We start from the raw sequence: 10652 nt of genomic DNA, 5'->3' as shown, positions 1-10652 counted from the left end.
TCCACTTGGAAGTTCCTGAGTTGTATCCTTTATAATAAGCCAGTAAGAATATGTAAAGTGTTTTCCTGAGTTCTGAGCTGTCTAGCAAACTAAAACCCAAGCATAGGGTTTGTGGGAACCCCCAAATTACAGGTGATTGATCAGAAGTACTGGAGGCTCCAGCTTGCGATTGGAGCTGAAGTGGGGGGTAGTCTTGTGGGACTGAGCCCTTAACCTGTGGGGTCTGCATTAATGCCAAGTAGTTAGCGTCAGAATTGCATTACATCGTAGGATACCTGTTACCGCCTACAAACATAGGTTCTTTACCCGCTACACAAGAGGGGCCAAATAAAAACTGGAACGCCGGCCTTATGGCAAGGAAAGGGTTTTTATTTCTGATGATATCAGCCGGGAGACGAGAATGAGCCCTCAGATTTGTCTTGTCTCTTCTTATGTCCCCGAAAGAGGGGAGGAGAGGGGTTTTAAAGGTTTGTGAGGAATGTGATTGCTTGTAGAGAGGCAGTGAGGAGTCAGAGGCCTTGCTGGTCGGAGCTTTCCCACCAGCCTGCATTAGGCCTTGGGACACTGTTTGCAGGGAGGAGGAGGAGATGATAAGGAACCCAGGTGGGCGAACTTGGTGGTTTGTCTCCAAGGCATATTGTGGATTCCGGAGCCAGGGAGTAAGCAGGGAAAAGAGTGCTTTGGTTTTAACCCCACATATGCTGGGTTTAATGTAGGGGAACTGATATTAGGGCTGGCATCACACCCAGTTGTTGTCCTCAGAGAATCTGAAAACTGCTTGGTGTGGAAAACCCAATCATGTGGGTATTGGAAGTATTTGGGGTAAAAAAGAGCTAATACCCTCAGGACTCCAGAGTTTTGATCCTTTCCTTCAGGTCCCACCACTCCACCTCTAAGAAAGGCCCCAGACTAGAAGGTGATATAGAGAAGAAACTGGGGTGATTCATTGAAGTCAGTTAACCTTTATTCAACACCTGCTGTATTCAAAAGTGTAGATTATCTTCCTCCATTCTTGTGGTCTGTTCTAGGAGTTACAGAGATGCAAAGATAAACTATTACACAATCCCTGCTTTCAAAACATCTTCAGGAGCTTCAGGTTTTCCCCTTTGACGTCAAGAAACCAAAAAACTTGTAGGAGTGGGGGGAAAAAAGAATTCAGAGATCTTTTATCCTAGCAATCTTATTTTAAAGATAAAAATGAGGTCTAGGGTTCACAGAGATAATTGGCAGACTTGGCTTTTGTATTAGTGTTTCCGTCTGCTGTTTATCTTCATTTTCGAACACAATTTTAGCACATCTTAAATATTTCAATATTTCTGAACAAAATCGGCGAGGTTATGAAACTGATTTAGAAGAGGAGCACAGGAACTTTCGATTCACGGACAATTTAGCTATATTGAAGCTATGCATCCATAGATGTTCATTATTATTACACCATAAATTTTGGGAGGACAGGAAGCTTGTACATAAAAAAAATTCACCACCGCCCCTCCCCCGGTGCCTTGTTGAATAAACGAATAAAACACATAAACATACGTGAATGACTGATGAATGGCTGTGTGTGTGATGTACAATTTTTGCACTGTTTATTATTTTTAAGATTTTTAATTGGTGAGTCTTTGTTGAAGGCCAGCAGGAGGAAGGCATTGAGTGGGAAACGAAAAGAGGTTGGAAGCACAGTCCGCACCCTTTATGGGGCCCAGAGTCCACTAGGTTAGGGGACAGACACACCACGTGAAAGCGATGAGTACCTTTTCCGAGGGGTATGGTGAAAATGCTGCGGGTGCTCAGACAGGGAAAGTTTTCCTAGGATTGGGGAAATGCTGAGCCTGCTAGGAAGAGCTTGGCGCTGCTCATCAGGAACCTGAGTTCTAGAACCGGTTCCACTACTGATTTGTCCCGTGACTTCGGGTTAGTAAATTAGGCTTGTAAATTAAACTCCCCAGATTTGTTTCCCACTCTGAAACTCCAGGCGTTGGACAGACTATTAGGTTCCCTGGGGCAATGCCCTGAGTGATCTCCTATTTCTATTGCTTCTCGCCCCTACGCCCCGTCGCCCCCTCGCTCTCTCGGTCCCTCCTCTCCCAGAGACTAGACGAGGAAACGAGCGTGGCTCCTTTAAGGGAGCCCTCGAGGACAGGCGCCCGGGTGCCCCCCGCAGGGGACAGCGGAGCAGGGCGGGGCGCCGGGGACCCGGGCTTCCCACGCAGCCGGGGACGCCGCCGCGTCACGGCGCTCGCAGCCAATCAGGACGGCGCCTGCCTGGACGCATTACTAGGGCGACGGGCCGGACGCCTCCCCGCTCCGGGATGAATTAGCGGCGGGTTCTGCCCGGAGGTTGTGACCCCCAAGGATTCTCCAGGCCGCCCACGCGCCCCAGCGGCGTCGCGTGTGGTCCCCTGCTGGTCACAGGTGGGAGGCTGGAAGTGTCAGGTGGGGGTTCCGGCGCGGGGAAAATGGCGGCGGCGGCCGGGGGATCCCCGAGTGGGCGGAGGGGGAGAGGCCGCACGGGCTCTTCCCCCTGAGTCGCGGGCCTCCCCGGGCTGCGGCCCCGGTAACGGTCACTTGACCGGGAATTGGGGACCCGACGCAGGTGGCCGCGTCTCCGGCTCAGGTGTGAGCAGGACCTGGGGAAGCGAATCCTGGAGGCTGGTGGAGGCGTCGGGGCCGCGCGGGCCGGGCGAGGGCGAGGTGGCCGCCGCGTCCCGGGGGCCAGGCCTCCCGTCGATGTTAAAGATGAGCCTGAAGACCTTCCTGCTCCGGACCTGGGCTGGCCTGGGAGCTGCACCACCCCAGCACCGTCCGAGCTCTGCCGCGGTTAAATCCGATTTGTCAAACGTCCCACGTGCGAGGTTTGGACGTGTGGTGTCAGGGCAGCGGCTGGCGCTGCTTTATCTGTGCATCCTCTAGGCGTCAGACGCCTGCTTATCGGCGCTGGAGTGGCAGTGCCACGAGAGGAAAATTAGGCCCTAGCCAGGGACTGAGGTATCTTATCTCTGAAATGGGCATAGCATTTCCAGTCCAAACAACCTCATTGTACTGTTGTGAGAAAAAAAAAAAAAGACAATATATGTGAAAGGGCTTAAAAAAGTTAAAATCGCAGTGATAACAGTTGACATTTATTACTGTGCATTTGAACTACCAGGCATTGATCTAAGGACCTTGTATGTGCTAACATGGTCACTCAGCATCATTGTGAAGATAATCTTTGTTTTACAGAGGAGGAAGCTGAGGCACATGGAAGTTTATTTGCCCCACATCGGACAACTAGCATTGTGATTCCAGCTGTGTTCTTAACCACCATGCGTACCATCCTCCTGTATCATACAGATGTGTTATGTGTTAAGGGGATATTTGTGAACAAGTTTTTCAACAAAGTAATTTTGTTTGTGGGTTTTAGTTGTAATGTATAAATAATAACCATAATTCATTCCACTGGCATCTGATTTATATTGTGATGACTACAGTTACTTTGGTTAAATGGTATATCTATCCTACCTTTGCTGCCCATTTTTTAAAAAAAGTGTTTTAAAACAAAAAGTTGTGACTAATTTTTAACAGGAAGTGCAATTAAATAAGGAAGATTTTAGTTTTTATTAAACTTTAAATTTGTTGAATGCCTTTTAAAAAGAAAACTTGTGTTAGGTTCATTGCTTTGACATATTTGTACTAATTTTTCTAGTCTCTATTTATAGAAAAAAATGATAGGAATAAAAGTGGCTGGGTCATTCATTCTTTTGTTGAGCCTTTGTGGAATTGCCCTGCAATGTACCTGCATTCTAAAGATTAATTCCTGACCTTAGTCTTGAGGAGTCCAGGGAGAAGCCCCAGGTCCAGAAGTTTGTAGACTAGTGAACGAGACAAACAAATAAATGATTAACTCACGCAGTGTGATAAGGACTCAAATATAGTTGTGCTGAGTACAGAGAGCTGTGGGAACACATACAAGGGAACAGTTGCTTCTGCTGGGGTAGCCGTGGTCCAGAGAGGAAGGGAACTGACTGCAGGATTACCAGAGAAAGGGCCTGTAGCCAAAGGAGGAAACAGTGCAAAGTCAGGACAGGTGAGAGTGCGTGGGTGTCCAGGGGTCAGAGCAGAGGATTTGTAGGAGTTGCTGAGAGAGAAGCCAGGAAAAGTTGGTGCTGGATTGTGAATTCTCAGCTAGGAGAGTGACTTTATCCTGTGGGACCTGTAGAAGGATCTTAATCATAGGAGTACCATGATCAACTTTATGTTCTGGAGAGGTGACTTTGGTGACAGAGTGAAAGAGAGAATGTAAGAGGAAGACCAGTTAAGGACAGTCTCCATACTCCAGATGAGAGGTGGTGAGTGAACCAGAACTTCGGCTGTGGCAGAGCAGAATTCATAGTTCACTGCATAAATTTTGAAGGCAGAATGGAAGATTGACTGGGTGTGAAGAAGAATAGTATGGGGGTGGGAAACACCTGATGAGTGAGTAAAGGAAAGAGTAAGGTGGTTTTTTTTTTGTTTTGGTTTTTTGGTAATGATATGGTTGGAGATTGGAGATATTAACTAATTTAGGAAAAAGGATAGAGCAGGGAATTCTTTGTTACTGGGTTTTGGGAGAGTTGTAAACCCTCTGAATTTGTTGGGTCAAATAAGTTGTAATGAAACCAGGCTTATAACTTCCTCTAGGCCTCTGATTTCTGATACTACAAAAAACTTAATTATATCATCAAAAGTCTAGAGGGTCTAGTGTAAAGGTTGCTCCATTGGAGGAAAGCTACACAAAGGGAGTGGGAAGAATAAGGTATGTTTGGGGCAATATGCTAGAATAATGGTATTAGAGTTTTTTTCTTTCTTTTTCAGTAAGTTTTTAATATATTTGTATTGAAGTCGTTATAATTGGGAAGTAATCACAAATGAATTCTCTAGTTTTAAAACTGATCTCCACTCAAACATTCATAATACTAGAGTTGTTTAGCACCCAACAACGTAACATGAATGCATTCCAAATTGACTGTAGAAACCTTGCAAAGATGCAGGATTTCATGAATTCAGAGCAAGGTCAAGAATTGCTCAAACCATAAGCTCAAATCAAAGAATTAGTGAGTAGAGTAGGTATAGATTTCTGAAAAAGGACTCTCAGAGTAATTGACTGTAGAAATGATTGATAAATTTGACTTCAGACTTCACTAATATTGAGAACTTCCCTCCATCTAAAGATACCGTTAAGAGAAGAGCACAATACAGACTGGAAGAAGAAATTTGCAACTCATATATCTGACAAAGGACTCAACCTAAATATGTGTATGTGTGTGTACAATAAGAAAAAGACAATTTAATTAAAAAATGTACAGAAGTCTGGAACAGGCACTTTCTAATAGAGGGTCTCTGAATGGTCAGTATGCATATAAAAAGGCGCTCAATGTTACTAGTCAATAGGGAAATGCCAATTAAAACAATAATGAGACACTACACACTTTCCAGAATAGCTAAAATTAAAAAGATTGTCAGTGCCAGTATTGGCAAGGATGTAGAGCAACTAAGTCTCCTTTATGTTGTTGGTAGGAATGTAAAATGGGACAGTCATTTTGGAAAACTGTGGCATGGGTAGGTCTAATCCTACCCATGATCCAGCAATTCCATCCTAAGTATATAGGCAAGAGAAACAAATGTATGTGTCTACCAAAAAAAAAAAAAAAAAAAGTAACAGAATGTTCATAGCACCTTTATTCATAATAACCAAAAATTAAACAAAACCCAAATGGATATTGGCAGTAGAATGGATGAATAAATTGTTGTATAGTTTTAAAGTGAAACAAAAAAGCAATAAAAGAGAGTGAGTTACTGATCCAGACATCAACGTGGATGGATCTCATAGACATAATGAGCCAGACAAAAGGTTGCATGCTATATGATTGCATTTAAATGAAGTTCAAAAACAGGTACAACTGTTTCTGGTTATAGCAGTTAGCATGGTGGTTCCTGGTGGTTAATGATTGGAAGGGGCATGAGGGAACCTTCTGGGATGTTGGAAATGTTCTATATCTTGAGATGAGTGGTGGTTACATGGGAGTATGTATATGTAAGAATTCAAGTTGCACATCTAAGATTTGTGCAGTTTACTGTTGTACCTTAATTTAGAAAATTTGGCAATATTAGACCAGTTAACTTTTGATGAGGAAAACCAGGAGGGGTGATGATGAGAGAGGTACTTTAAAAGAATTTAAAAGCAGTATGAAATCTAGAGTTTTTGTTGTTGCAAAAATGAGTTTTATATAATTGTCTTGTAAAAGGCAAATGTGAAATCAAGGCTGTTATATGCTGTTTCACAGTTTGGTCACAAAATTATGTCTCAAACCCTTTACCAATTGATGAATTCCTTCTCCTAAGAATTAGTGCATAGTTGCAAGTGTAACCTAAATTTTGGGAAATATAAGATACATTATGAAAATAAGTTGATTTATATTTTGTTTCATTTTTTTGGAAAATTCTGGTCAAATGTCTTTTTTATCATTATGAAATATAGCCCCTGTTTAAGAGAAATCACTGTGTGGCCTTTTTTTCTACTGTGCTGATTGCTCTTGGATAATGAGTACTAGCCATGATTCCTTTGGCTTCAAGGTTCTGAATGTAACACTGGAGCTAAGAAAAGCCTTTGGTGAGTTTCCTATACCCCTGGGTAAGGCTGGAAAAAGGCTTTTGTGACCTTCAGTTTGATTTGACAGCAAGTGTTCATCACACCTCTACCTAGTCCTCTCCCTCTGGCAGTAGGGCCATGGAGATCCTGCTGTGACAACCCCGGGAGGCAGATGGAAGGGCTGGCTGAGGGGCAGCCATCAGTGAAAGCTGCCTGGAGATGGTTAACCACTTGACCAGCAGTCTTTCACAATTGAAGCTTCTGAAAACTTAAATTGTTCACTTCCTCACAGGAAGTAGATTACTGTTCTAGGGACGATACAGGGAAGATTTACGCTACCCTTAGTTTTCCATCTCAAATAGGAAGAGGTGACCTCCCTTTTATGTTTGTAAATATATGGTTTTATTCCCTTGGGACAACCTCGTGGAACAGGGAGCTAGCATGTTGGTGAGCTGGTGTCTAGTGGTGTCACAGAGCAAATGATGGATAAAAGGTGGGAATAAGAGCATGATGAGGGAAGAGAAATGAGTGGTGGCAGCCATTCTTAATGGCTCTGTGGCTAGGAGTGTGGAGTGAAAGTATTGTTTACCCTGGCCTGGCAGTGACTCTCCCAACCAGAATGTTTAGGTATCTTGGGGGAAGGCAGCTTTGTCTGTGGCTCTTACTGTTTCTGCTCTCCTGTTGTTGTAATGCAAATACTTTCTTAGAATTATTTTTTCTTTATATTGTGTAGATTTAATAAAATTTGCCTATGTGGGGTTGGGGAGGAAAATTATGGTAACCAGGAGTGGCTTGAACACCAAAATGTTTGTTTATTTAACTTGAACATTTTGGGATACTTACCATGAACTTGGTGATAGGAACAGAGTTGAATAAGACATGGTTCCTGTCCTTGAGCTTACTTTCTGAAGGAGGAGATAAACAAATTGGTGTCTTTAGAGATCATTGAGATTTTGTTACTTGTCACCTCTAGGTTTTTTATGATGAAAAGTGAGCCTGGCAACTGTGAGACTATTAGGAGGTCCATAGGTGGTAATGATGACCCTCTCTTTAAATAACTAATAATATTAATAGCAGCTAGCATTTATTGAGTGCTTATTACATACCGGGTTCAGTCCTGAGTGCTGTAAGTTTTTGAATCCTTTAATCCTCACAACTTCCCCTAAGAGGTAAATATTATTAATCTTCGTTTTACCTGTGAGGAAACAGACCCATAGAGGTTAAGTAACATGGATTTGAACCTAGGCAATCTGGTTCCAGAGTCTGTGCTGTAATGCCTGTTTTAATCCAGTTTAAAGTTAAGATATACTGTACTTATGTGGGTTTAAGTGTAAGAGATTGACTATTTGAATAAAAGTATGCCTTGTATTACAGATTATATCCAAAGTTTCTGAATATCCATTCTCAACCTAATTTACTGTAGCTTCTTAGGGTGGTTTTCTCTGTAAGGTGGGAGTTTTAAATGAGATGTCATTTTTGCCCTTTCCCCTTTCATATGTTATCATGATTGCTTTGGAACTCGTTTAGTACTCTTGCATGTCCCATTATATCATTCTGAAATTCAGTAAAAGTATATTACTGGCTTTTTATTGTTTGTGTTATAACATATACATAATGGTATTTTGTGATTCAAACTGAAGAGTGTGTGAATTACTGGAATAACATACTTGTTAATGGGAACAACTACAGATTTAAACTTAAACTATATTTTTAGCATGGCTGTGCATCAGGACCAACTGATTAAATTAGAGGAAGAATTATGTTTGCTTTGTTCTCTCTAAGAATGGGAGAGAAGTGTAGAAGCAGGATTGAAATAATCTGGAGTAGTCCAGGGAGTGCTAGAGTGACCTTATTTTGCTGAGTTTATTTATGGTAGTAATGAAACCAGCACAATTTAGCTTTTCTTTCCTTCAGAGAAGAAATACACTAGAAGTTAGAGTTAATTAAGATTGAATCTTTGCTAGAGCTACTGTTATAAACAATTCTTGGCTATTGAGTGGGCTGATCTTCAGTGAACTGAGTCTGCCTTGGACATTATTGTTCCCAAAGCTGTATTTATTTCTCTTTCTTTTTAAAATTTTTTTTTCCTTTTTCTCCCCAAAGCCCCCCAGTACATAGTTGTATATTCTTCGTTGTGGGTCCATCTAGTTGTGACATGTGGGACGCTGCCTCAGCGTGGTTTGATGAGCAGTGCCATGTCCGCGCCCAGGATTCGAACCAACGAAACACTGGGCCGCCTGCAGCGGAGCGCGAGAACTTAACCACTCGGCCACGGGGCCTGCCCCTATTTATTTCTCTTTTTATCTAGATCTCTTAACTATTGAAAATTAGGGATGTTACATTCTTATTTTGAATTAAGAATTTTAAAATTGTATGTGGTTTTCTCTTGCAGTTGTCCTTCAAACTTCTTAAAAGCCTTTTCCATACATATTTGTTAGCTCTTTACATTTCTGGGGGATGTTTCTTGTGGCCGCTGTAACAAATTACCACCAGTTTGGTGGCTTAATACAACAGAAATTTGTTTTTTGGCAATTCTGGAGGCCAGAATTCAGAATCACTGGGCTGAGATAAAAGGGTCAGGGGGCCATGCCACCTCCAGAGGTTGTGGGGGAGAATCTATCTTCGCCTCTTCCAGCTTTTGGTGACTGCTTACATTCCTTGCTTTGTGGCAGCATCACTCCAATCCCTCCTCTCTGGTCACATTGCCTTCTCCTTTTCTTTCTGTCTGTGGTCACCTCTCTCTGTCTCCCTCTTAAAAGGATATGTGTGATTATATTTAGGGCCCATGGTGGATAATCCAGGATAATCCCCCATCTCAAAATACTTAATTCTATCCACAAAGTGCTTTTTTTTTTCCTTAGAAGGTAACATTTACAGGTTCCGGGAATTAGGACCATGGGTATCTTTTGAGAGAGTCATTATTCAACCATGGTATTTGTTAATCTATGTTTTGCAGGTACCAGATTAGATTAATTATTTAAAGTTACAAAGTTGGATTCAATCTCTTTCTCTTTCTTTCTTGCTTGATATGTGGTTCCCTACTGCTATCTCCTTTTGGAAAAAAGTAATGTTCTCTGTTTATGTGGATTTGTTATACAGCAATGTTTAGGGATTCCTTTTTTTAAAAATTAGACTTTTTATTTTGAGATAATTGTAGTCACATGCAGTGATAAGAATACAGAGAGATCCCATGTGCTCTTTACCCAGTTTTCTCCAATGGTAGTGTGGGGGCCTGGAATTGGCCACCCCAAGATATGTCTCTTTGGCATGAGGGTTATTTGGGGCTGGTTACTGCAGACAGGAAAGCAGCTGAAAAGTAGAATTTACTTACCCTTTGTTAAGAGACATTTACATTGTAAAGGAAATCTCCATCTGTAAAGTTGCTTCCCTTTCTGTACCAGGAAGAAGGGGGGATGACTTTATCTCTAGAAACTTTTAATCGATGCCAAAGGCAAGGACTTAAATCTGCATTTTGTTTACTGTACTTGTGTGGTAATCTCCCAAGATCAACTCCCCCTCCACCCCCAGCATCCTCCTTTGTAATTAGCTGAAGATGATATTTAAGGTGGGGGCTTCAGCCATTTTGGCGAGTTGCTCAGCTTGCCTGAGCCTCTCCCATGTATACATGTTATAAAGCTTTGTTTAATTTTCTCCTGCTATTCTGTCTCATGTGAATTTAATTCGTTCTCTGGCCAACGAACCCAGAGAGGGTAGAGGAAATGTCTTCCTCCCCTACAGTAACATCTTGCAAAACTCTAATATAATGTTGCAGCGGGAATATTGACATCGATACAGCCAAGATAACAGAAGAGATTCACCATAAGGAATGCTTGTATGGTCTGTTGATAGCCACACACCCCCTTCCCTGACCTCTGACAACCATTAACATGTTCTCCATTTCTGTAATTCTGTCATTGCAAGAATATTGTGTAAATGAATTACACAGTATGTAACCTTTGGGGATTATCTTTTTTTACTTAGCATAATTCCCTGGAGATTTGTCCAAATTGTTGCATATATCAGTAGTTTGTTCTTTTTTATTGCTTAG

The 10652-nt window shown here is 42.1% G+C and overlaps 1 protein-coding gene across 5 annotated transcripts in view; it reads left to right on the top strand.

The window, feature by feature from the left end:
* The first annotated feature begins 2099 nt into the window (after positions 1-2099).
* The window catches only part of LCLAT1 (lysocardiolipin acyltransferase 1), a 186641-nt gene continuing 178088 nt past the window's right edge, over positions 2100-10652 (top strand). Inside the window, exon 1 of one of the 5 annotated variants that reach the window (XM_001500475.6) lies at positions 2100-2412. The gene's annotated coding sequence lies outside the window, so the exon portion shown is untranslated. Of the gene's footprint in view, positions 2434-3905; positions 4326-10652 lie in introns of those variants that run through there. The other 4 variants (XM_005600096.4, XM_014731229.3, XM_070236567.1 and 1 more) reach the window with 4 other exon arrangements.

The sequence above is a fragment of the Equus caballus genome, chromosome 15 (genome assembly GCF_041296265.1).
Source record: "Equus caballus isolate H_3958 breed thoroughbred chromosome 15, TB-T2T, whole genome shotgun sequence".
In the NCBI taxonomy this organism is placed as follows: Eukaryota; Metazoa; Chordata; class Mammalia; order Perissodactyla; family Equidae; genus Equus; species Equus caballus.
This window is presented reverse-complemented; position numbering and strand designations above follow the sequence as displayed.